This window comes from Echeneis naucrates, chromosome 2, assembly GCF_900963305.1.
Source record: "Echeneis naucrates chromosome 2, fEcheNa1.1, whole genome shotgun sequence".
Classification (NCBI taxonomy): Eukaryota; Metazoa; Chordata; class Actinopteri; order Carangiformes; family Echeneidae; genus Echeneis; species Echeneis naucrates.
The window spans coordinates 4,418,589-4,440,087 of NC_042512.1; the positions used below are offsets into that span (position 1 = coordinate 4,418,589).

Genomic DNA, 21,499 nt, shown 5'->3' on the forward strand with positions numbered 1-21,499 from the left:
CTGTAACAAGCAGAGCACCCAAAGGACCCCGGGCGCGTCAGGGGCACCCAGCACAGCACAGACTCACCTCAGGGGAACAGACCGTTGCTAAAAGGAACAAAAGGAAAACGTGGCAATTTTCACAAATCTAACCTGCAGGGATTATCACAAAGTTCACAAGAACCAACAACAACTACTAGAGAGACGCTTTGACCAGCTAAGCCACAGCACCACTCTGACGTATAAAGATGTCCATAGTACATGTCAATTACAACTGAAATCATGTTTCCTACGTGTGAAAAATGTGTCCAAACCAAGATGCATTCTGAGAACTTGGCTTTTACGTTTGTATTTGGTCAGTAATTTGGTTGAGTGACTAAGCAGGTTAATATGGAGCAGTAACACTCGGTTTTTGTTTAGTTCTTTGGAGATACAGCAACAAGAGAAGGCCAAAATAAGGAGCTTACAACTCCAATACCAGTTAGTCAACGAATAACAAAGGATTTTCTTTAGCATAAAAAAAATTGAATCTTACCAGTGAAACACTAAAACTCCTGTTTGTCCACTCTACACGTGTGAGGGAGTGCAAATTTGGAGTCTCCAAGCGATCTTATCAGGCAGTCATTGCGTATTGTGTACTCACTTTGATTGGCTAATTTTCAGCAAAGTTTTTGGCAAAATTTTTCGGCAATTTTTACATCTGAATCACATGTGATTTTGGAAATTCTTCAAAGCAGCTTCAAAGGAGGAGTTTCATTCTGAGTATTGTGACATCATCAGGTGATGTATCAAAGGCAGCAGCTCTTCAGATTCACACATCACTTCAAACCTTTGAGGAAGTGACACACAATTGTTGACCGCTTAGCTGACCACTGATGCTTAGCTGCTGTCTTGTAAACAGAACATCCTGCATTCAAACCCAGCAGTGTTTCACTCTCAGTGGAGTTTCTACTCATCACTTCCTGTATTACAGCTTGTAATTGCAGTTTCTGGACAAGACAAAGTGGTTGTTGCTGTGTTGAGCAGATGGAAATGTGGTGATTGACCACTTTTCACAGGAGACAAACTTTGGGAAGATGTTGGCGACATAATATTACAGGCTCATCCAGGATTTGAACACAGGACCTCTCGCACCTGAAGTGAGAATCATACCCCTAGACCGAGAGTTAAAGAACGTTTGACGAAAGAATCCAGTTTGATGAAAGTTGGCCTGAAGTCTTTTTCCAACCAGTGGAACTGCCCCCTGGTGGTCATTAGAAGTGCAGCCTAACTTATCAGATACAACAATAACACAAAGTTACAATGATCAGAGCAAAGACTGCAGATTGATCATTGCCTTTGTAACAGTTTAGTGATTAGTTTCCAGCTGGCATTGTGCACCATGCAGGGGATGTAGCTCAGTGGTAGAGTGCATGCTTTGCATGTATGAGGCCCTGCGTTCAATCCCCGTCATCTTCAGCGTTGATAATGAAGCACATGAAGTACTTATCTTGTGCAACACCCTGATCTCTCAACTATCCACTCAGCTTGGAGCAATTTATCCTGTGTGAACACAAGTGTACATGTGATGACAAAACAGCAGCCATTGAAGTCCACTTAAAGGCAAACTCCTAATGTTTTGGCCTCTTTTTTTAAACTCACGTCAAAACATCATAATGAAGTTACGTCAAGTACATATAGAGCAGGTCTAGACCAAACTCTTATTAAAATAATTTTGACTTTTATTTTGAGAGCAGGAAGAAGGATATCCAATCATCTCATTTGCCACACCATACAGGGGATGTAGCTCAGTGCTAGAATGTGTGCTTTCCATGTATGAGTCCTTTGGTGCAATCCCCAGCATTGCTAAACAAGCACAGGAAGTACTTATTTGTACTAATATGACGTGGGTGTCATCTCCGTTCTGAAGTGTCCACGGTGCCTGATTAAGGCTCCATTCTCTTCGGAGGCGTGGGTTTGAATCCTGCCAGTTGCCTCCATTCCTTTGGATCCTGCATACAACATCAGTTGAGTGTGACGACTGAGTTCTCAGTTTAACACATGATGGATTCTAGGTCTCCCACATGAATACCTTTTATACCATTCATGCTGAAATGAGAGATAAAAAGGTTGTAGGAAATGCCAAAGGTGCCACAGTTTCTACTAACAGTTGATTGAGGAATCAGAGGAATTGAAAACTGAATCACATCAGTGGAGGTGCAGTGATTTTCTGTTTGCAGAAACAGGCCCTGTGAGCAGCTAAGCCACAGAACATCTTTATGACATTCTACAGCTACGATCAAAAGGCTTGTTGGGGAACTCCTTTCACTGTTCCACTCAAGTCCACAGCACTCTGCTCAGTTTTTTAGCTTTCAGCTGATCAGTAGCTGTGGATGGACCTGGTATCTGCTATATGGAGCTTTGCTTGGTTTGCATAGCTGCCTTCCAAGCAGTTGACCTGGGTTTGATTCTCGGCCATTGCAGTTCAACTGTGTGTCTACAATTTAACTTTGTGTTTTTCATGTTTGTTTTCCTTCCAGAAATCCTGAAATCCTGAAATCCTGTCGATCTCAGGCCGATGGTGCCAAAATCCTCCAGCTACAGACCTGTAACCCGTCCTCACCACAGCTGTACATCTGTTACACCCTGTAGTTGTCTCGGGGAAAGGGAAGCTTATTGTCATATAGTGATGGGATGGCTCCATACTCCAGAACATCCCTGTGAACCCGGTCATACACCTTCTCCAGATCAAATCTTGGGGTTCCACATGTCCACTATAATTCCAGTGGATAAGACAAAGCACGTCCCTGGGTGGACTCAAACCATCATCCTTTCAGTTAACAGCCGAACACGCTGACCAATCGCCCCACAGAGACATGATGTTGCAGCCTGCTGTTCCAACTACACACAGCAACAAGTGAACTAAACACAGCAGGTCCCTGGTGGGCTTCACAGCCTTTCAGTAAACAGCTGATCACATCGATAATTGTGTCACAGAGTGGAGCCGCCCCCTGGTGATCATTAGATAGACTGCAGGTGGAAGTCTCAGTACTTTTTAACCTGCTAATACACTTTTATAGAAAGTTTATGGTCCTTAACTTACCAGATACAACAATAACACAAAGTTACAAGGATCAGTCCAGGGACACTTCTGTGCGTCTTTGTGCGCATGCGCTCAACCATTTGAAGCAAACATGAACAAGAATGTGACGTATGCATCTGTGTAGCGTTGGAGATCAATGAAAGACAGGAAATGCCTTTGATGCCTTTCAATTACTATTGTAATGATGTCATCTTCACATATAACAAACTTTGGATAGTGAACAGCTAGCTGTTGCTAAAACACCATTAGCAGAGGATGGTTTCGATCCATCGACCTCTGGGTTATGGGCCCAGCACGCTTCTGCTGCGCCACTCTGCTCATAGCTAGCTGAGCTGCAGCGTATAAACTTGAATCCCATCTCTGTTGAATCTGCGTTGGAATGTCATTCCTTCCTTTCTTCAATCACCAGGACAGCAGATATTATCAGTGATATGGGGGGTGGGGGATAAGGAAGTAGTTTGAAAGTCACAAATGTTACCTTAACCTGAGCACTAACTTGACTGTTGAAATCAGTAAGTGCTACTTGTCGGGGCAGTGCTGACTGACAAAAACAACATCTTCTTAGAATACAATACTGATCATTTCAATTATGAAACACAGACGACTTCCTTTTGTACAAGTGTTTCTCTTTGCGGTTGTCCTGGATGGTATTACAACCAGTTTTGATAGATTCCTTCAGATCAGCTGAGTGAGTGAATTTTTCGTCAACATTTCCCGAACTGAAGCACAGAATTGTGTTCTGAGAGCAGTAAGTGCTATTTGTTGGGATAGTATTGGTGATTTCAGAAGTCAATGACAAGTTTTATCAGTTTTTAGGGTGTGGGGGTTAAGAACATCTGAATTAGTTAGCACATGCTAAGTTATCTTAATGGGTAGGCTGCTGGCTTAGCATGTATTTGTATCAATCAGCTTCTCAGCTGTTCTGAATGGTGACAGTGGGGCAGCCTTTGTGTTTACATCTGAATCACATGTGATTTTGGAAATTCTTCAAAGCAGCTTCAAAGGAGGAGTTTCATTATGTGAGTATTGTTACATCATCAGGCGATGTATCAAAGGCAGCAGCTCTTCAGACACACAAGTGACACACAACTGTGAGGAGCACAAGTGTTGACCTCTCGCACCCTACACATTCAAACCCAGCCGTGCTGTGGTTCATACTTTACAGTTTGTTTTCAGTCAGACCTGCTGATCTGCAGTGATGGGCTGTGTGTGCCCCCTGCCAAACACTGCATGTTTTCACATGGGGGTGGGGGGGTTGAAATTACAAAGGGAGAAAGAAACGACAGAGGGAGGCTTGTCACTGTAAATTACTGTGATGAGTGCTGATTCTCTCAAATAAGAATATGTATCAAACAAATCAATTAAATCAATTAAACGGCTTTGCTTTGTCCTGACACCCAAACATTTGGACACAACTTTCTGACAGGCTGTCATTAGTCTTACTAAAGTTTTCCAAGCGTGAAAAGCAGTTAATCACCAAATTTCCTTCTGCTGAACAAAGCTGTAATAAAGGAAGTGATGAGCAGGAACTCCACTGAGAGCGAAGCACTGCAGGATGTCTTGTAGCCAACAACAGAAGTGCCACTGCACTACTCTGCTGCTCAACTCTCAGTATTACAGATATGACAGACAACATTCTCCGTGTTTTCCTGTTAATCAGTGCTGCTGAAAAACTCATGTCTCATGATGGGACATCCAGTGTGTATAAACAGCAGAGGATGGTTTCGATCCATCGACCTCTGGGTTATGGGCCCAGCACGCTTCTGCTGCGCCACTCTGCTCACTATGTTCAGGTTGCAATGTCCTCTGGAGGGTTAGGGTTAGGGTTTAGTGTAATTTTTAACCACCACATCCACTTTCTGTCAAAGCGGCTGTGGTGGTTAAAAAGTACTGAGATTTCCACCTGCAGTGTATCAAATGACCACGAGGGGGCAGCTTGGAAAATGAAGTCAGATCTTACTGAAGAGCATCAGACTTTTAATCTGAGGATCCAGGGTTCAAGTCCCTGTTCAGGTGCTGCAGCTTCTTCCCAATGGCTGTTTTTTTGTCATCACATGTACCTTTGTGTTCATGACAAGGTGGCCGAGTGGTTAAGGTGATGGACTGCTAATCCATTGTGCTCTGCACGCGTGGGTTCGAATCCCATCCTCGTCGGTGTTCAGCTGGTTTTAGTCTGTCTGAGTTGTACCCTGCTGTTGAGCAGATTGAAATGTGGTAATTGCCCTTTTTTAACAGGAGACAAACTTTGGTAAGAGTCATGATGGTCACTACACTACAGAAACTGCATGCACTCATTCATTTGAAGCGAACGTGAGAGTGTGACGTATCCATCTGTGTCGCGTGGGGCATCAATGAAAGGCAGGAAATGCCTTTGATCTCCAGTGACGTCACACAGTCTCGTTGTGGAATTATTAGTTGTTGATTCTGCAAAAATGGTCGATAGAAGTCTAATATCACCGAAACATGTTAACCAGACAGTGTTCAAGGATTTGAGGTTGAAACCACTGAATTCTCATTATTAACAAAAGCTGTGTCTGTTAGATCTATAACATTTAACATTATGCACAAGGCACTGCTGGGATTTGAACCCAGGATCTCCTGTTTACAAGACAGGCACTTTGACCAGCTAAGCCACAGCACCACTCTGAAGTACATGTATATACAGAGGATCTGGTAATGGAAGTGTAATGTGTATACTGCAGCTGAGGTTGATGGTAAAGTGGTTTGTTTTAATGTAGTTTAATGTGACTGCTGCTTTTCATGGAGAGCAGTGACCACATACAGCTGCTAGCTTCACTGCACTAATGCCACATGTCTCACATTTTGTGTCTCCTCAAAGCTGCGTCCAAAGGTTCGGAGGAGAGAGTACCAGAAAGATGCCCTTGAAGCATCCTGGACACACAACCAGTCAGCGTGCAGCATCCAACCTCACAAACTCTCATAGTCGTGTGTCACTTTGCTGGTGATCAGTCATTGGTGGTTCATCTGTAAACTGCTCACCTCCCAGGTGTGAGCTCTGGGTTCAATTCCTGGCCAATGCAACATAAATCTTTACCATCTTTACATCTAACCAACCAACATCAGCTGGGTCACAGCACAGCACAGAGGAAATGACGGAGAAAGTCCAACAATCTATGAGGGGAGAAAAAATCATGGCACCCAGAGTGAGAAGCAAACCCCAAAACTAAGAAACACAAATGCACATTGCATTTATCATACAAGACAAAAACACTTTTTTTTTGTTATTTATGCACTCAAAAGTTTTACCTGTCGCATGATCTCAGAAGCTAAAGCTGCCACACCATGCAGGGGATGTAGCTCAGTGATCAAGATGGATCCAGTCAAGTTCTGGTAGAGACGATGGAACAGACGATAAACTGACAACAGGACATTAAAATCAGCCACACTCAGAGACCACGTGGCCTAAAGGACAAGTCGTCTTAACTTTGTGGTTGGTCAGAGGTGTATTACAGGTGAAGGGAATAAACAATTAGAAATTTACTAAATATCTTGTTATCTCTCATTTCGGCTTTAACTTAAGAAACAATGCCTGGAATAAAAGGCGTTCATGGAGAAGACATCGAATCTGTGATGTGTTACACTAAGTGACTTTAACTCCATAATTAAAAAAGAAAGCTCAGGGAATGTCTTTAAAAGGACCCACAACAGCTGCTGAAACCCGGGATTGAAACAGGGACCTTTAAACCTTCAATCTAACGCTCTCCCAAATGAGCTATTTCAGCACAGCACACAGTAGAAATGACTTCTCATTATTGCTTCCATGACCTGGAAGTGGAACTAAAGGTGTGTCCCTATCACCGGCCTTGATAATGATAACTGAGCACCAGTGAGTGCTCTCCTCCTCTTAGATGAGTCCTAACAACAGCACTCAGCTGTGTCTCTCCCCAAATGGGAAACTTGGTCCATAAGAGGAAGTAAGCGTTGTTGGCAGGATTCAAACCTGCGCGGGGAAACCCCAATGGATTTCTAGTCCATCGCCTTAACCACTCGGCCACAACAACCATGCACAGCAATGCTCCTGTGACTCAGCATTTTCCAGCCTGGATAGTTTTCTACTCAAAGGACAGGGCACCTTCTTGTTGTGTGGAAGCACAGCTTTCAACCTTTGTGGAAGTGACACACAATTGTGAGGAGCACAAGCGTTGACTGACACAGACGTGGTTTTAGAAAAAAATCTGCAGAGAAACTGGCAGTACTGATGCTGAGCTGCTTAAAGTGTCTGTCTTATAAACAGAACATCCTGCATTCAAACCCCAGCAGTGCTTCACTCTCAGTGGAGTTCCTGCTCATCACTTCCTGTATTACAGCTTTTACTTGCAGTTTCTGGACAAGTTGCTGTGTTGAGCAGATGGTGATTGCCCTTTTTTGACACAAGACAAATTTTGGTAAGAGTCATGATGGTCAGTCAATGATATTGGCAGCGTAACACTAAGGGCTCGTCCGGGATTTGCTGAGTTAGATGTAACAAACTTAAGTTTCCAATGAGGACTCTGCTCACCATGTCTATTCAACGTGCTGCAGCTGTCACATTCATGCAGCTTGTGTAGAAACACATCTGGTTTGTGATATTTCTTCATATGATAGTGAGGTAAAATGTGTTCAGTGGGATGTGTGTGTATCCAGCAGGACTGACAGCTTCATGTGGGATTCTCACAGAGATGATTCAAACCTGATCACAGTGATCAGTATGGATATACAGTATGTTTGCTGTCAGTGGAGGAAACTCTCAGACAGGACTAATAGTCATGTTTGGGATGTTCCTGGATTTGAGTTGAATGAGTGTAAATTCTCTCTGATTTTAACACACGTTCACACATCCACCTCTATTCAGACGTGGAGTTTACATATTGTTTGGAATTCTAATGTGAATGTCACAGACAGCATTTTTGGTCAACACTTGTTCTTATTATTAATGTTAAGACCCAGAAAGCAGCATATTTGATTGATTGTTGTACCAACCTGAAGATGATCAGTGTTTATAGCTCATAACCTGATCACAGATCAATAATCAGCCATTGGAAGACGCTCTGAAACTTTCTTCTGCAGTCAGAACTCATCCACCTTCAGACTGGACATCTTCTGACTGTAGAACTGGAGCTTTTTATACATCTCACTGCAGCACAATAAAGTCCTCTGTGAGTATTGTGTGTCCCACAGTGTACATGACATCTGAGCAGCAATACTTCCACCTGCTGGAGATTTATTGTTACTACAGCTGTAAAATAAATCTATCAGAACATGAACTCAGTCTGTAGAATCCAGAAGATTAATGACACACTTTGTCCTGCTGTTATGGAATCAAATCCTACTTTAGGTTTTCTATATGTTAAACTCATGAGCACTGTTGGGGCTCAAACAGAAAAAGACAAAGGCAAGATTTTTCTTTTCGCTTGCGTATGAAAGCATGTAGTTTCATGGTGGTGGCAGGGGGCACCCTGAACTGGGGACCTCTTGATCTGCAGTCAAATGCTCTACCACTGAGCTACACCCCCCATAAACACACACAGCCCATCACTGCAGATCAGCAGGTCTGACTGAAAACATACTGTAAAGTATGAACCACAGGGGTCAGACTGAGACTTCTGAAATGTTTCATAAATAGACTGAACAGGTGAGGGCTTTGGGACGGGGCTCACTGCAGCATCTGCTGTTGATAGCTGCAGAGTGATGTGCACTTTCCTGTCAGTTCCTCCACAAAAGTCTCCATTAACTCCAGGAACAGTCGCTAAATTTAATTAAAAGGACACAAAGGCCACACTGTTGACACTGATCAAAGATTATGTTACAGCTTCAGCTGGTGTCTTCACTGTGACAAGTGTCTTGTCAGGATACTTCAAGTAACACAGACATCAAACTTCACACAGCTACATGTGGTTCCATGGTGTCATCATGAGCACTCTGGACTCTAAATCTGTCATTCATAGCAGTTTTAGATTTAACTAAACTCTTCATGAGTTGGTAACAGTTTGAAGAACAAAATGATCAGACAATGAACCTCTTAGATTCTTGAGGATGAATGGACACAGTTCAGTCCATTCATCTGCAATACACAGCTGCCCAACCACGAAGGGACTCGAACCCTCAGTCTTCTGATCCGAAGTCAGACGCCTTGTCCATTAGGCCACGTGGTCACTGGGCAATGGTAATGTCCCATTGTCAGTCAGTCAGCTCTGCCTGGATACAACAGTGGTCAGGGCTGTATGATGTATGTTTATACTGAAACTCTGACAGCGCTCCTCCAGCTCACTTTTTTACTTTCTCTGGGTTCCAGGCCTCGTAGGCAGCGTTTCAGTCTCATAATCTGACCAATAATCTGACCAATCTTTTTCTCAGTAGGACACAGAGGGCTGCTGTACCACCCCAGTGGAATCTATTTTTCATTAAGGATTTGTATTATGAAAAAAAAAAAATGCTGGTTTGGTTCGCAAGTGTTGTCAGATCTTGCTACAGTCTGCAGAGCCAAGCAGGATCTGACAGGAATCGTCCTACTCGTTGTCTATTCCTTTTTCTGGGAAGCTGAAAGGCAGATTGGAGTTTGTCCTACCCCCATTATTGGGGACGGGCTTTCCATCAGTGCAGCTCCCAAGTCTGCAGGACTTTGGGTTCCCCAGATATTGGGGTAAAAAGTCTGGCAATCAGCTTCCCTTTCCCCGAGACAACTACGGGGTGTAACAGATGTACAGCTGTGGTGAGGACGGGTTACAGGTCTGTAGCTGGAGGACTTTGGCACCATTGGCATGAGATCTACACAATCTCAAGTTAAACTGTAGACACACAGTAGACACACTGCAATGGCCAGGAATCAAACCCGGGTCAACTGCTTGGAAGGCAGCTATGCTCACCACTATACCACCATTGCACGCAAAATGGTGAGCATCCACTCCGAATGGACGTGAAATGGTACCGTTTGTTTGCGCTGTAAAAATTCTTATTTGTGCTGTTGTGGTTTTATCGATGTTAGACATTTTAATTTCTGGTGATGAAGTCACACAGCCCCCCATGTTCTCCAAATGGACCCAAAGTGCAGTTGTCACTAAATATATCAAACAGTAAGGTCAGATGTCAGATGTTTAAAATAAATGTTATTCTTAATTGAGCTCTTCGTTCTGGATATGATTAATTTAACTTTATCTTTGGGTTTTGAACCCCAGACTCTGATATCTGATCAGTTAAGCTGCACTTCTAATGACCACCAGGGGGCAGTTCCACTGGTTGGAAAAAGACTTCAGACTGCATTGAAGTATATGGAGAGAACAACACCAAGTTCTGAGATGCTGCTTGTGGCCAGTATGGGGATTGAACCCATGACCTTGGCGTTATTAGCACCACGCTCTAACCAGCTGAGCTAACCGGCCTGTGGGAACATGTTTTTTTTTTTGCCTTATTTTGCAGTCTGAAGTTCCAACCAGTGGAACTGCCCCCTGGTGGTCATTAGAAGTGCAGCTTAACTTATCAGATACAACAATAACACAAAGTTACAATGATCAGAGCAAAGACTGCAGATTGATCATTTCCTTTGTAACAGTTTAGTGATTAGTTTCCAGCAGGCATTGTGCACCATGCAGGGGATGTAGCTCAGTGGTAGAGTGCATGCCTTGTCCGTATGAGGCCCCGCGTTCAATCCCCGCCATCTCCAGCGTTGATAATGAAGCACAGTATGTTTTCAGTCAGACCTGCTGATCTGCAGTGATGGGCTGTGTGTGCCCCCTGCCAAACACTGCATGACTTTTAATCTGAGGATCCAGGGTTCAAGTCCCTGTTCAGGTGCTGCAGCTTCTTCCCAATGGCTGTTTTTTTGTCATCACATGTACATTTGTGTTCATGACGAGGTGGCCGAGTGGTGAAGGCGATGGACTGCTAATCCATTGTGCTCTGCACGCGTGGGTTGGAATCCCATCCTCGTCGGTGTTCAGCTGGCTTTAGTTTGTCTGAGTTGTACCCTGCTGTTGAGCAGATTGAAATGTGGTGATTGCCTTTTTTTAACAGGAGACAAACTTTGTTAAGAGTCACGATGGTCACTACACTACAGAAACTGCATGCACTCATTCATTTGAAGCGAACGTGAGAGTGTGACGTATCCATCTGTGTCACGTGGGGGATCAATGAAAGGCAGGAAATGCCTTTGATCTCCAGTGACGTCACACAGTCTCGTTGTGGAGTTATTAGTTGTTGATTCTGCAAAAATGGTCCAGTGCAGTGAAATGGTCCATAGAAGGATAGAAACATGTTAACCAGACAGTGTTCAAGGATTTGAGCTTTAAACCACTAAATTCTCATTATTAACTAAAGCTGTGTCTGTTATATCTATAACAAAAAAAGACCAATTCACTTGTGGAGCTGCTGGTAAAACAGGGACAGTCTGAGATTGCTTGGACATCCTGACTGCACAAAAGAGAGAAATTTCAGGATGCCTGATCCAACAAACATTTGGCTCCTGGCCCAGTTTGGTTCTTTCTTCTGTCTGCAGAACTCAAAGGTATCTGGCAGGACCATGATTGTCTTTGGAGCTTCATTAACAGAGTGCACTCTACTGTGGAGGTCATGAGAAAAAGTGGGAGGAGCCTTTGATCTCTTTGATGTCATTAGAACCTTTGTGACAGACCTTTGTGTTTTCTTCCTCTACGATACAGACACAAACTGGCAGTACTGATGCTGAGCTGCTTAAAGTGTCTGTCTTGTAAACAGGACATTCTGCATTCAAACCCCAGCAGTGCTTCGCTCTCAGTCAGAGTTGACCTCACCCGAAGTACCCCATAACTCTTGCCAAATGACTTTTTATGACCTGCTTGTTTTGACCTACATTTCCAATATTCTGCCTCCTCTTTCAACCACACCATGAAATATTGTGAGGTTGAATGCTGCACGCTGACTGGTTGTGTGTCCAAATGGCTTCAAAGACATCTTTTTGCCATGAACTCCTCCAAACCTTTGGACACGAAAGACAAAGAATTCATCAGTGTCTCTGATTGGAGTAAATCAATAGATTCTGTAATTGAAGTCATCTAACGTCTAAGAAGACATCAATTCCATGATTTGTTGTGTTTGGTAGTAAACACAACACCAAGAAATAACACTATTAAATTCAAAACTCAAGTAAACGTTGAGTAATTAATTGCGACTTTCACTTTGTGGTGGCAGTTATGGCTCCCACCAAACCTGCTGTTGCCTTTGTCAGTCAGCACTGCCTCAACAAGTAGCACTTAGTGAATTCAACAGCCAAGTCAGTGCTCAGGTAAGCTAAAGTCTTGTGGAGAATGTGGGCATCGATCCCACTACCTCTCACATGCTAAGCGAGCGCTCTACCATTTGAGCTAATTCCCCTGTATGTATGCTGGCATGCAAGCTAAGCTTTGCCCCCTCTGAGTTCACCATCAACAGGTTTCAAAGATATTTAGAAATCATTCACGATGGCCTTAAAGGCAGATATTTAGGAAAATTCTAGCTGGAATAGCAGGCTGCAACAGGAAAAGTTCTGCATTTCTCTGTGGCGCAATCAGTCAGCGTGTTCGGCTGTAGCTCAGTGGTAGACGTTCACCAAAACAAAAGGCCACTCAAGGCAGAACCACTGCTCAGTCGAAAGACCAGACCGTGCTCAGACCACATCTTCAGCAAACATGACGAGGTGGCCGAGTGGTACTAGACCGTAACTTCATTGTGAAGTTTTGAGGTGAGTTAAAAAAAGAGGCCAAAACATTAGAGAACTTCATTCTCTGTTTGTTTTACCATCAACCTCAGCTGCAGTATACACATTACACTTCCATCACCAGATCCTCTGTATATACATGTACTTCAGGGTGGTGCTGTGGCTTCGCTGGTCAAAGCGCCTGTCTCGTAAACAGGAGATCCTGCGTTCAAATCCCAGCAGTGCCTTCCGCCTAATGTTAGATGTTATAGATATAACAGATATCAACATGTAGAAATGTTGCTACACACTCAGATCCCACATGGCCCAAAGGACAAGGTGTTTGACTTTGGATCAGAAGACCGAGGTAAAGATTTATGTTCACAGAGATCACAGAGAGTCTCTTGAACGGCTCTTTAATATGAATGATGGGATGGTTGGAATTTGGACAAAAATTATGAGCAATGCCATTCCTTCTTCATCAATCACCACATGATATGGGGGGTGAGGGTTAAGAAAAGTAATTTGAAAGTCACCTTAACTTGAGCACTGACTTGACTGTTGAATTCAGTAAGTGCTACTTGTTGGGGCAGTGCTGACTGACAAAAACAACCACATCTTCTGAGAATACAATACTGACCATTTCAATTAGAAACACTGAATAGAATCACTTTGTATCAGTGCTTCTCTTTGGGGTTGTCCTGGATGAAATTAAAAAAAAAAACAGTTTTCTTCAGATCAGCTGAATGAGTCATCAATATTTCCCAAACTGAAGCACCAACTTGTATTCTGAGAGCAGTAAGTGCTATTAGTTGGGGTAATGTTGGTGATTTCAGAAGCCAATCACAAGCAGATAAGGTTCTATCAATTTTTGGGTCCTGCTGGATGTTTCTGCTGGATGTTCGTTTTAAGTTATGACTTAAACCACTTTTCTTCCACCTCTCCTGCTGTGAGGTGTTTTTGGGGACAAAGGTATTTTGGTCAACACTTTTCAAAGACTACAATTCCTTTCACATCTATATGAGTGCACACCTGCAGGGTTCCATGGTGTAATGGTTAGCACTCTGGACTCTGAATCCAGCGATCCGAGTTCAAATCTCGGTGGAACCTGAATCTTTCAAGGGAAACACTGAAATTCCCTTGACATATAGACAACCTGTTTTGTCCACTCTACACGTGTGAGGAAGTGCAAATTTTGAGCCTGTGTGCGATCTAATCAGGCAGTCAGTCTCTTCAGACACACAACTGTGAGGAGCACAAGCGTTGACCGACACAGACGTGGTTTCAGAGACAGACTGAAAGTGATAAATGACATTCAGCCAGTGTGTTAGCATAGCAGTCCCATCTGGGGTGGCGTACAGCAGAGTGGCGCAGCGGAAGCGTGCTGGGCCCATAACCCAGAGGTCGATGGATCGAAACCATCCTCTGCTAACAGCTTTTTAGCAACAGCTAGCTGTTCACTATCCAAAGTTTGTTGTATTTCAAGATGACATAGTTACAATAGTAACAATGCCATACTGAAGCTGCACTAGCTGAAGAGGGAACATCTTCAGTCTTGAAAACATACTTCAGTATTAACCTTGCTTGTTTTAACTCCCAGCAGTTTTCCTTAGCAGTGGAAGTAAAGCAGATTTCAATAGTTTTAGTGCTGAGTCTGCCTCCTTTGATCTATTGAAAAGTTAGTCAGTTAACCAGCTCCAGTCTGGTCAGGCAATCTCACGAGTAGCTGCTTCCTCAGTGACAGCTAACAGTGACAGTAACAGTAACAAGTGATAAACAATAAACAGACATTTCCAATTTTCATGAAAATGTATTCTTTCATGAAATGTTCCTAAACTTCTATTAAAGGCAGCATTATTGCAGCAGGCAGCACTCTACTGTGGAGGTCATGAGAAAAAGTGGGAGGAGTCTTTGATCTCTCTGATGTCATTAGAACCTTTGTGACATCACAGAATATATAATAGGCATATGAAGTATGCCTTTCTTTGTTTGTGTACCAACAGCCTGAGCTCTGGTTCTGACTTGTGTGGCGTTTTGTTTTGATGAACCTCATTATTTACACTCAGCACATTCAGGACATTAACGTGACAGTTTATTTTATGCTAAAGAAAATCCTTTGTTAGTTGTCACAGTGGACTTGGCTCATCATGTTTTGCTGACTAACTGGTATTGGAGTTGTGTAGAAAAAACAGAAAGATCTGACAACAGCTTTGAAAGCAGATACAGTCCATCCAGATAAACTTTGAATTAACCTTAAACAGGTTCCAAGGATATTTAGAGAATGTTCAAGAAGGACCAACATGGACAGGCAGGATTCGAACCCACTACAAAGATCTGACATTCAAAAACATCAATTCCTGTATTAAAACCTTTACCTGCAGCATCTGGAGAAGAGAAACTGTATTTTAGTGGTTGGTGCTGTGTTTAGCAGAAAGACATGTGGTGATTGACCTCTTTTTACAGAAGACAGACCTCAGTAAGAACCCTGGCAGTCAGGGACTTGTGATTGTGACCTCTCGCACTCTAAGCAAGAATCATCCGAGACCAACGAGCCATTAGCAGCAAGACTTTAATGGCATTCAAAATGTTACACACCGCGTTTATGAGATGCTTTGAATTAAACATGTTACCCATTTATCATTCACTAAGACAGTAATGTTTACGGTGGCGTCATAAACATATTAGAACATTTTTAACAAACATGTTTGTTTGTCCAACTGTTTGTCTGGATCGTTTTGTTTGTTCATTTTTTTTTGTCTGTATCTGTCTGTGTTGCAATGGACAACAGATACACCCTTGACCCCCAGAATCCTCCCTGCAAAGAGGGGGCGCATGGCTGTTGCAATGAAGTTTGACCCCATTCTCACTGAAGCCAGGGTGAGTAATTATATCATACTTTACCTGAGTATACATGTGGGTGACGGGGAAAATGGCTTTGAATACAGGTCATTGATTAAACTTATCATGCACCTTAGGTCTCAGTCGGTACCCTCACAGATGCATCTACTAGCCTATTCTTTCTGCAGTGGAAACTATTCTTTCCACTGACAGCGTTCTAATTCAGCATGTGAGCCTTTGATGGAAATTCAGTCCATAAAAATGGTTGTGCAGCCTGAGTTCAATTCCCAGTCAGGGAAAATGCCTTTCTTTACTGACCCCATGACATAAATATGTTATTATGCACCTGCAGGGTGTTCCAGGTAGGACGTTCAATAAACTCTGAGTCATACAAAAGGGCTGTGATTGTGGCCATTTCCATGCAATGGTGGTATAGTGGTGAGCATAGCTGCCTTCCAAGCAGTTGACCTGGGTTCGATTCCCGGCCATTGCAGTTTACCTGTGTGTCTACAATTTAACTTTACGTTTGTTTTCCTTCCTGAGATCCCAAAATCAGGCCGATGGTGCCAAAGTCCTCCAGCTACAGACCTGTAACCCGTCCTCACCACAGCTGTACATCTGTTACACCCTGTAGTTGTCTCGGGGAAAGGGAAGCTTATTGTCATATAGTGATGGGATGGCTCCATACTCCAGAACATCCCTGTGAACCCGGTCACACACCTTCTCCAGATCAAATCTTCCATGTGTCGACTAAAGTTCCAGTGGATAAGACAAAGCATGTCCCTGGGTGGGAACCACCATCCTTTCAGTGAACAGCCGAACACATTGATAATTGTGTCACAGAGACAGGTGAGGGACAAATTATGTGATAATTCTGTTCAAACTGCTCTAATTTGTTGCCAGATTGGGCTTCTTTTGATGAAATTGGGTTTCGCAAGATGGAAATTGGGCTTCTTGTGGTTGTCCTGCAGATTTGGTTCTCTGACTGCATTATAAATGTTGAAGTGTATGATCTATGCTCTGTGTGAGATCTTTGATGACCTAAAAGTTCTCCCCTTCAGAAAAAGTGTGTAGTTGGAGCTAATGGCTCATTGTTCTAGGGGTATGATTCTTGCTGAGAGTGCAACAGATCCCAGATTCAAATCCCCGACGAGCCCTTAGTGTTATGTCGGCAATATCATGACTCTTACCAAAGTTTATCTCCTGTACAAAGCGGTCAACCGAATTTCCATCTGCTCAACTCAGGTAAAAGTTGTAATACAGGAATGATTATTTGTGGGTGTTTTTGAATTTTTGGATGTCAGATCTTTGTAGTCCATAAAGAAAGGATGAGCTAGCATTAACTTTTCTGTTTCCTCATCAGAGACTGGCAGCTGGAGACATGTCAGGATGGCCGAGTGGGCTAAGGCGCCAGACTTAAGTTACACTACTTCCTGTGAAGCGGGGAATTCTGGTCTCTGAATAGAGGCGTGGGTTCGAACCCCACTCCTGACAACTTTTTGTCGATGAAAAATCTGCATAAAATGGGAATATGATTGCTTGACAATCAAGGGTCTCTAATATCATTGCCTGACCATCATGACTCTTCCCAAAGTTTGTCTTCTGTTAAAAAAGGGCAATCACCAAGTTCCCATCTTAACACAGCAACCAACACTAAACTGCTGTTTCTCTCGTCCAGAGACTGCAAGCAAAAGCTGTAATGCAGGAAGTGATGGCAGTACCATGATTGCCTTTTGAGCTTCATTAACAGTGTGCACTCCATGGTGGAGTTCATGAGAAAAAATGGGAGGAGTCTTTGATCTCTGTGATGTCATTAGAACCTTTGTGACATCACAGAATCAGCATCTCCTTTGCTGGACAAGCCCAGCTGTTGCCTTGCAGTCGTCAGGAGAGCTAACCCTTATGATATGGAGCTGTGTGAGGTTGGCTGGTTGTGTTATTTGTAGTATCTTGTAAAGTGAAGCAACAGTAACTTTGTGGCTCATGCTGTGCTGCGGAGAAGGGAAATTGGTGTTTTAGCTGTCGCAGGAGCTCAGAAGCTGTCTGACAGTAGCTGCTAGATTTAAGATCATAGAGTTTGCACTTGCTCACACGTGTGGAGTGGACAAAACAGGTTGTCTACAGGTTAAGGTTTCACATTGGAACCTTCACTGTGTGAAATGACAGATTTTCTTTCACCTCTACTGCTGTAAGGTTTTGGGACAAAGGTATTTTGTCTACACGCTTCCTGGTGGTCTAGTGGCTAGGATTCAGCGTTCTCACCGCCGTGCCCCAGGGTTCGATTCCCGGTCAGGGAAAGTGTTTTTACTGAAAAATACAGATGATTGAAAAATTTAATTATTTTGAACTCTCTCGAAAAAGCTTTGAAACCTGTTGATGTTGTTAAAGCGGCCTTTTCTCAAAGCTTAGCTTGCATGCTAGCATGGCAGGGGAATTAGCTCAAATTGTAGAGCGCTCGCTTAGCATGTGAGAGGTAGTGGGATCGATGCCCACATTCTCCACAAGACTTTAGCTCTTTGGAGATACAGCAACAAGTGAACTAAACACAGCAAGTCTTTGTTTTTTTTTTGTATGGATTCATGGCAGAGGTTACAAAATTAAGGAGTTCAAGGAGGTCAGTGGATCAGCAACAACCACAAAATTACTGTTTCTCTTGTCCAGAGATTGCAATGATAATTTTGTGGTTCATGGTGTTAATGCAGAGACAGAACTTCACAACTCTCTGACAGAGAAACTGGATGCTGCTGTTGTGCATTTAAACTGGAAAATAGTGAGATGACACCTGTTGTGTCATTCTTTATACTTGTCTATGCAGAGTGGTGAAATGGTCCATAGAAGTCTAATATATCATCGAAGCATGTTAAAGGAAGTGAGGTTCTAGTCCCAAACACTAAATTTTCATTATTAACTAAAGCTGTGCCCCGTATAAGGCTCGAACTCATGACCTTCAGATTATGAGACTGACGTGCTGCTTACTGCACCAAATGTTTCAAGCAACACAAATAGGAAAATTCCTTATTGACAGCATTGTTGCGCTTTGCTACATCTGAGCTAAAGAGACAAATAAACTAATATAAATTGGCTTTTATTTTGAAATGCTTGTGTGGTGCGACTGCTCTTGTTCTTTCTGTAGCTTAAAGCGTTAACGAGTTGAAACGCAGCAAAACATATTAAATGATAAAAGTAAAAATACAAATACAGTAAAAAATTGTACGGTCCATGGTGTAATCGTTAGCACTCTAAATCTGTCATTCATAACAGTTTTAGATTTAATTAAACAATTAAACAAGATTGTTGTGTGTGTGTTGTGGATGAAAAATCTGCATAAAATGGGAATATGATTGCTTGACAATCAAGGGTTAGGACTGAAAACTCTAAAGCCTGTGGCTCCCTGTGGTAGAAATGGACAGCAGTTGTTGGACTAAAGATAACTCAGCTGTTACTGAATCTTCTGTACAGGCTGAGTTAGATGCAACAAACTTAAGTTTCCAAGGAGGACTCTGTTAATCATGTCTACTAAATGTTGTTTAAGAACAGTTGAGTAGAGTGCTGTGGATGTGAGATGTTGTAGTGTATGATCAATCTGATCCTCTGCATATACATGTACATCAGAGTGGTGCTGTGGCTTAGCTGGTCAAAGTGCCTGTCTCGTAAACAGGAGATCCTGGGTTCAAATCCCAGCAGTACCTCAGTCATAACGTAACATGTTGTAGATAGGAAACACTGATACATGGGAAGTGCACGTTCTACCAGTCAGCTACATCCCCTGCATGGGCTGGCAGCATTAGCTAACCAGATAGCTCCTGCAACACCGATCTGTCTGATGAAGCCTTTTGGATGAGATGAGGACATTGATGATGCTGCTGAATTTAGGTCACCTGCACTTATGTCAACAGTCAGAGCTCCATACACAATAAGAGTACTGAAGAAAAAAACTTTAAACATGAGCTCTGTGTCACATTCATGCAGCTTGTGTAGAAACAGTTCATTCCATCAGAATGAACCTTCACCTGTTAAGGTAACAGTTTGGTAACAGTCAAAGCTCCGTACACAACAACAGTCCTGCTTCTGTTTACCAAAAGCCTCCAAAGCCCACCCAGAGGCCTGCTGTGTTTAGTTCACTTGTTGCTGTATCTCCAAAGAGCTGAAGTCTTGTGGAGAATGTGGGCATCAATCACAACAAGAAGGTGCCCTGTCCTTTGAGGAGGAAACTATCCAGGCTGGAAAATGTTGAGTCACGGGAGCTTTCCTACCTGTGGTTGTTGTGGCCGAGTGGTTAATGCGATGGACTAGAAATCCATTGGGGTTTCCCCGCGCAGGTTTGAATTCTGCCAACAACGTTTACTTCCTCTTATGGACCAAGTTTCCCATTTGGGGAGAGACACAGCTGAGTGCTGTTGTTAGGACTCATCTAAGAGGAGGAGAGCACTCACTGGTGCTCAGTTATCATTATCAAGGCCGGTGATAGGGACACACCTTTAGTTCCACATCCAGGTCATAGAAGCAATAATGAGAAGTCATTTCTACTGTGTGCTGTGCTGAAATAGCTCATTTGAAGGACCCACAACAGCTGCTGAAACCCAGGATTGAAACAGGGACCTTTAAATCTTTAATGTAACGCTCTCCCAAACAGGCAGGATCTCTGTGAGACACAAAAGGAGCAACATTTAGGATAATTATAGCTTATTATAGAGCCCACACTTTAAGAACGGCGGCCCTATAAGCATCCAACAGCATCACTGAGTCAGGAGCAGCACAGTGACAACTGTACACATTACTGGAGAAAGTGATAAATGACATTCTGCATCTATTTGAGTCAGTGAGGAAACATGTGAAGAGAAGAAGTTGCTCGTTCTCCTTCAACAGTTTGATCTGAGGAAAAGTCACTTCCTCTTTTCAGGAATCAACTTCTACCATCTGTCCACTAGATGGAGATAACTGAGCATCAACGTAAAAATCCTCCGGTCTTCCATGTGTGAACTATAATACCAGTGAATTAAACAAAACACGTCCCTGGGTGGGCTCCAACCACCATCCTGTCAGTTAACAGCCGAACGCGCTGACCGATTGCGCCACAGAGACATGATGACCAGTTCCTGTTACAGCCTAAAACCATAAACTGAACATGAATCCAGCACTCAGCGTTACAGCAGCACACCTCTGTTACTGTGGAGCTGTGTCTCTTTTCTACTTTATTATAGATGACAGAAAAAAACTCCAGATAAGAAGCAGCTGTACATGCAGTGACTAGTTCTCCTGCTCAGGTATCGTCTCTCAGGGCATCATGTGTTGTCTTTGTGTGTCTTTGTGTCCGATGCTTCACAGCTCACAGGCCAAAGTACGGGCTGGCTTTCATGGCTCACATGTACAGATGAGTTACCTCAATGTAAGTATCATAGGTACAGCACACAGCTGAAACATTTACTGTTCAGGGTGGAATACGACACCTCGCTCAGTGCTTGTCCAGGCAAGAAAAGGTTCAGCTGCCAGCTTGTTATATCAACAATGTGTCACATTCTAAAGCAAGGTACTGCTGGGATTTGAACCCAGGACCTCTTGTATACTAGACAGACACTTTGATCAGCTAAGCCACAGAACCACTCTGAAGTACATGTATATACAGAGGATCTGGTAATGGAAGTGTAATGTGTATACTGCAGCTGAGGTTGTTGTTGTGGTTTGTTTTAATGTTGGACTCTGCATCTACCTGAACCTGTTTGACTGCAGATGTGCATTTTCATTTGGACCCCAGGAAGAGTAGCTGCTGCCTCAGTGACAGCTAACGGGGATCCTAACAAGTGATAAACAATAGACAGACATTTCCAATCGTCATCAGAACAGATAAAAAACTTTATGACACGGACCACTTAAGTTGGTGACAGATAGAACATCATGTTTCTTCATTACATTTGAAAATTGCAAGGTTGGTGTATTTCATTGGCATTTTGTGGGGGGCA

At 43.1% G+C, this 21,499-nt stretch overlaps 14 non-coding genes across 14 annotated transcripts; 8 read left to right on the forward strand and 6 right to left on the reverse strand.

The window, feature by feature from the left end:
• The first annotated feature begins 5,133 nt into the window (after window positions 1-5,133).
• Window positions 5,134-5,215, forward strand: trnas-gcu (transfer RNA serine (anticodon GCU)). Its single transcript has one exon. It is a non-coding gene; the product is annotated as a tRNA-Ser (tRNA).
• Window positions 5,216-5,628: 413 nt separating this feature from the next.
• trnat-ugu (transfer RNA threonine (anticodon UGU)) lies at window positions 5,629-5,702 on the reverse strand. The gene has a single exon. It is a non-coding gene; the product is annotated as a tRNA-Thr (tRNA).
• Window positions 5,703-7,001: 1,299 nt separating this feature from the next.
• On the reverse strand, window positions 7,002-7,083 carry trnas-aga (transfer RNA serine (anticodon AGA)). The gene has a single exon. It is a non-coding gene; the product is annotated as a tRNA-Ser (tRNA).
• A 2,057-nt stretch (window positions 7,084-9,140) lies between these two features.
• trnar-ucg (transfer RNA arginine (anticodon UCG)) lies at window positions 9,141-9,213 on the reverse strand. Its single transcript has one exon. It is a non-coding gene; the product is annotated as a tRNA-Arg (tRNA).
• Window positions 9,214-9,869: 656 nt separating this feature from the next.
• On the reverse strand, window positions 9,870-9,941 carry trnag-ucc (transfer RNA glycine (anticodon UCC)). Its single transcript has one exon. It is a non-coding gene; the product is annotated as a tRNA-Gly (tRNA).
• A 422-nt stretch (window positions 9,942-10,363) lies between these two features.
• trnai-aau (transfer RNA isoleucine (anticodon AAU)) lies at window positions 10,364-10,437 on the reverse strand. Its single transcript has one exon. It is a non-coding gene; the product is annotated as a tRNA-Ile (tRNA).
• Window positions 10,438-10,905: 468 nt separating this feature from the next.
• trnas-gcu (transfer RNA serine (anticodon GCU)) lies at window positions 10,906-10,987 on the forward strand. The gene has a single exon. It is a non-coding gene; the product is annotated as a tRNA-Ser (tRNA).
• A 1,343-nt stretch (window positions 10,988-12,330) lies between these two features.
• On the reverse strand, window positions 12,331-12,403 carry trnaa-agc (transfer RNA alanine (anticodon AGC)). Its single transcript has one exon. It is a non-coding gene; the product is annotated as a tRNA-Ala (tRNA).
• A 475-nt stretch (window positions 12,404-12,878) lies between these two features.
• trnat-cgu (transfer RNA threonine (anticodon CGU)) lies at window positions 12,879-12,952 on the forward strand. The gene has a single exon. It is a non-coding gene; the product is annotated as a tRNA-Thr (tRNA).
• Window positions 12,953-13,742: 790 nt separating this feature from the next.
• trnaq-cug (transfer RNA glutamine (anticodon CUG)) lies at window positions 13,743-13,814 on the forward strand. Its single transcript has one exon. It is a non-coding gene; the product is annotated as a tRNA-Gln (tRNA).
• A 249-nt stretch (window positions 13,815-14,063) lies between these two features.
• Window positions 14,064-14,135, forward strand: trnam-cau (transfer RNA methionine (anticodon CAU)). The gene has a single exon. It is a non-coding gene; the product is annotated as a tRNA-Met (tRNA).
• A 1,828-nt stretch (window positions 14,136-15,963) lies between these two features.
• Window positions 15,964-16,035, forward strand: trnag-ucc (transfer RNA glycine (anticodon UCC)). The gene has a single exon. It is a non-coding gene; the product is annotated as a tRNA-Gly (tRNA).
• Window positions 16,036-16,925: 890 nt separating this feature from the next.
• Window positions 16,926-17,036, forward strand: trnal-uaa (transfer RNA leucine (anticodon UAA)). The gene is made up of 2 exons: window positions 16,926-16,963; window positions 16,991-17,036. It is a non-coding gene; the product is annotated as a tRNA-Leu (tRNA).
• A 2,121-nt stretch (window positions 17,037-19,157) lies between these two features.
• Window positions 19,158-19,231, forward strand: trnat-cgu (transfer RNA threonine (anticodon CGU)). Its single transcript has one exon. It is a non-coding gene; the product is annotated as a tRNA-Thr (tRNA).
• Window positions 19,232-21,499: the final 2,268 nt, after the last annotated feature.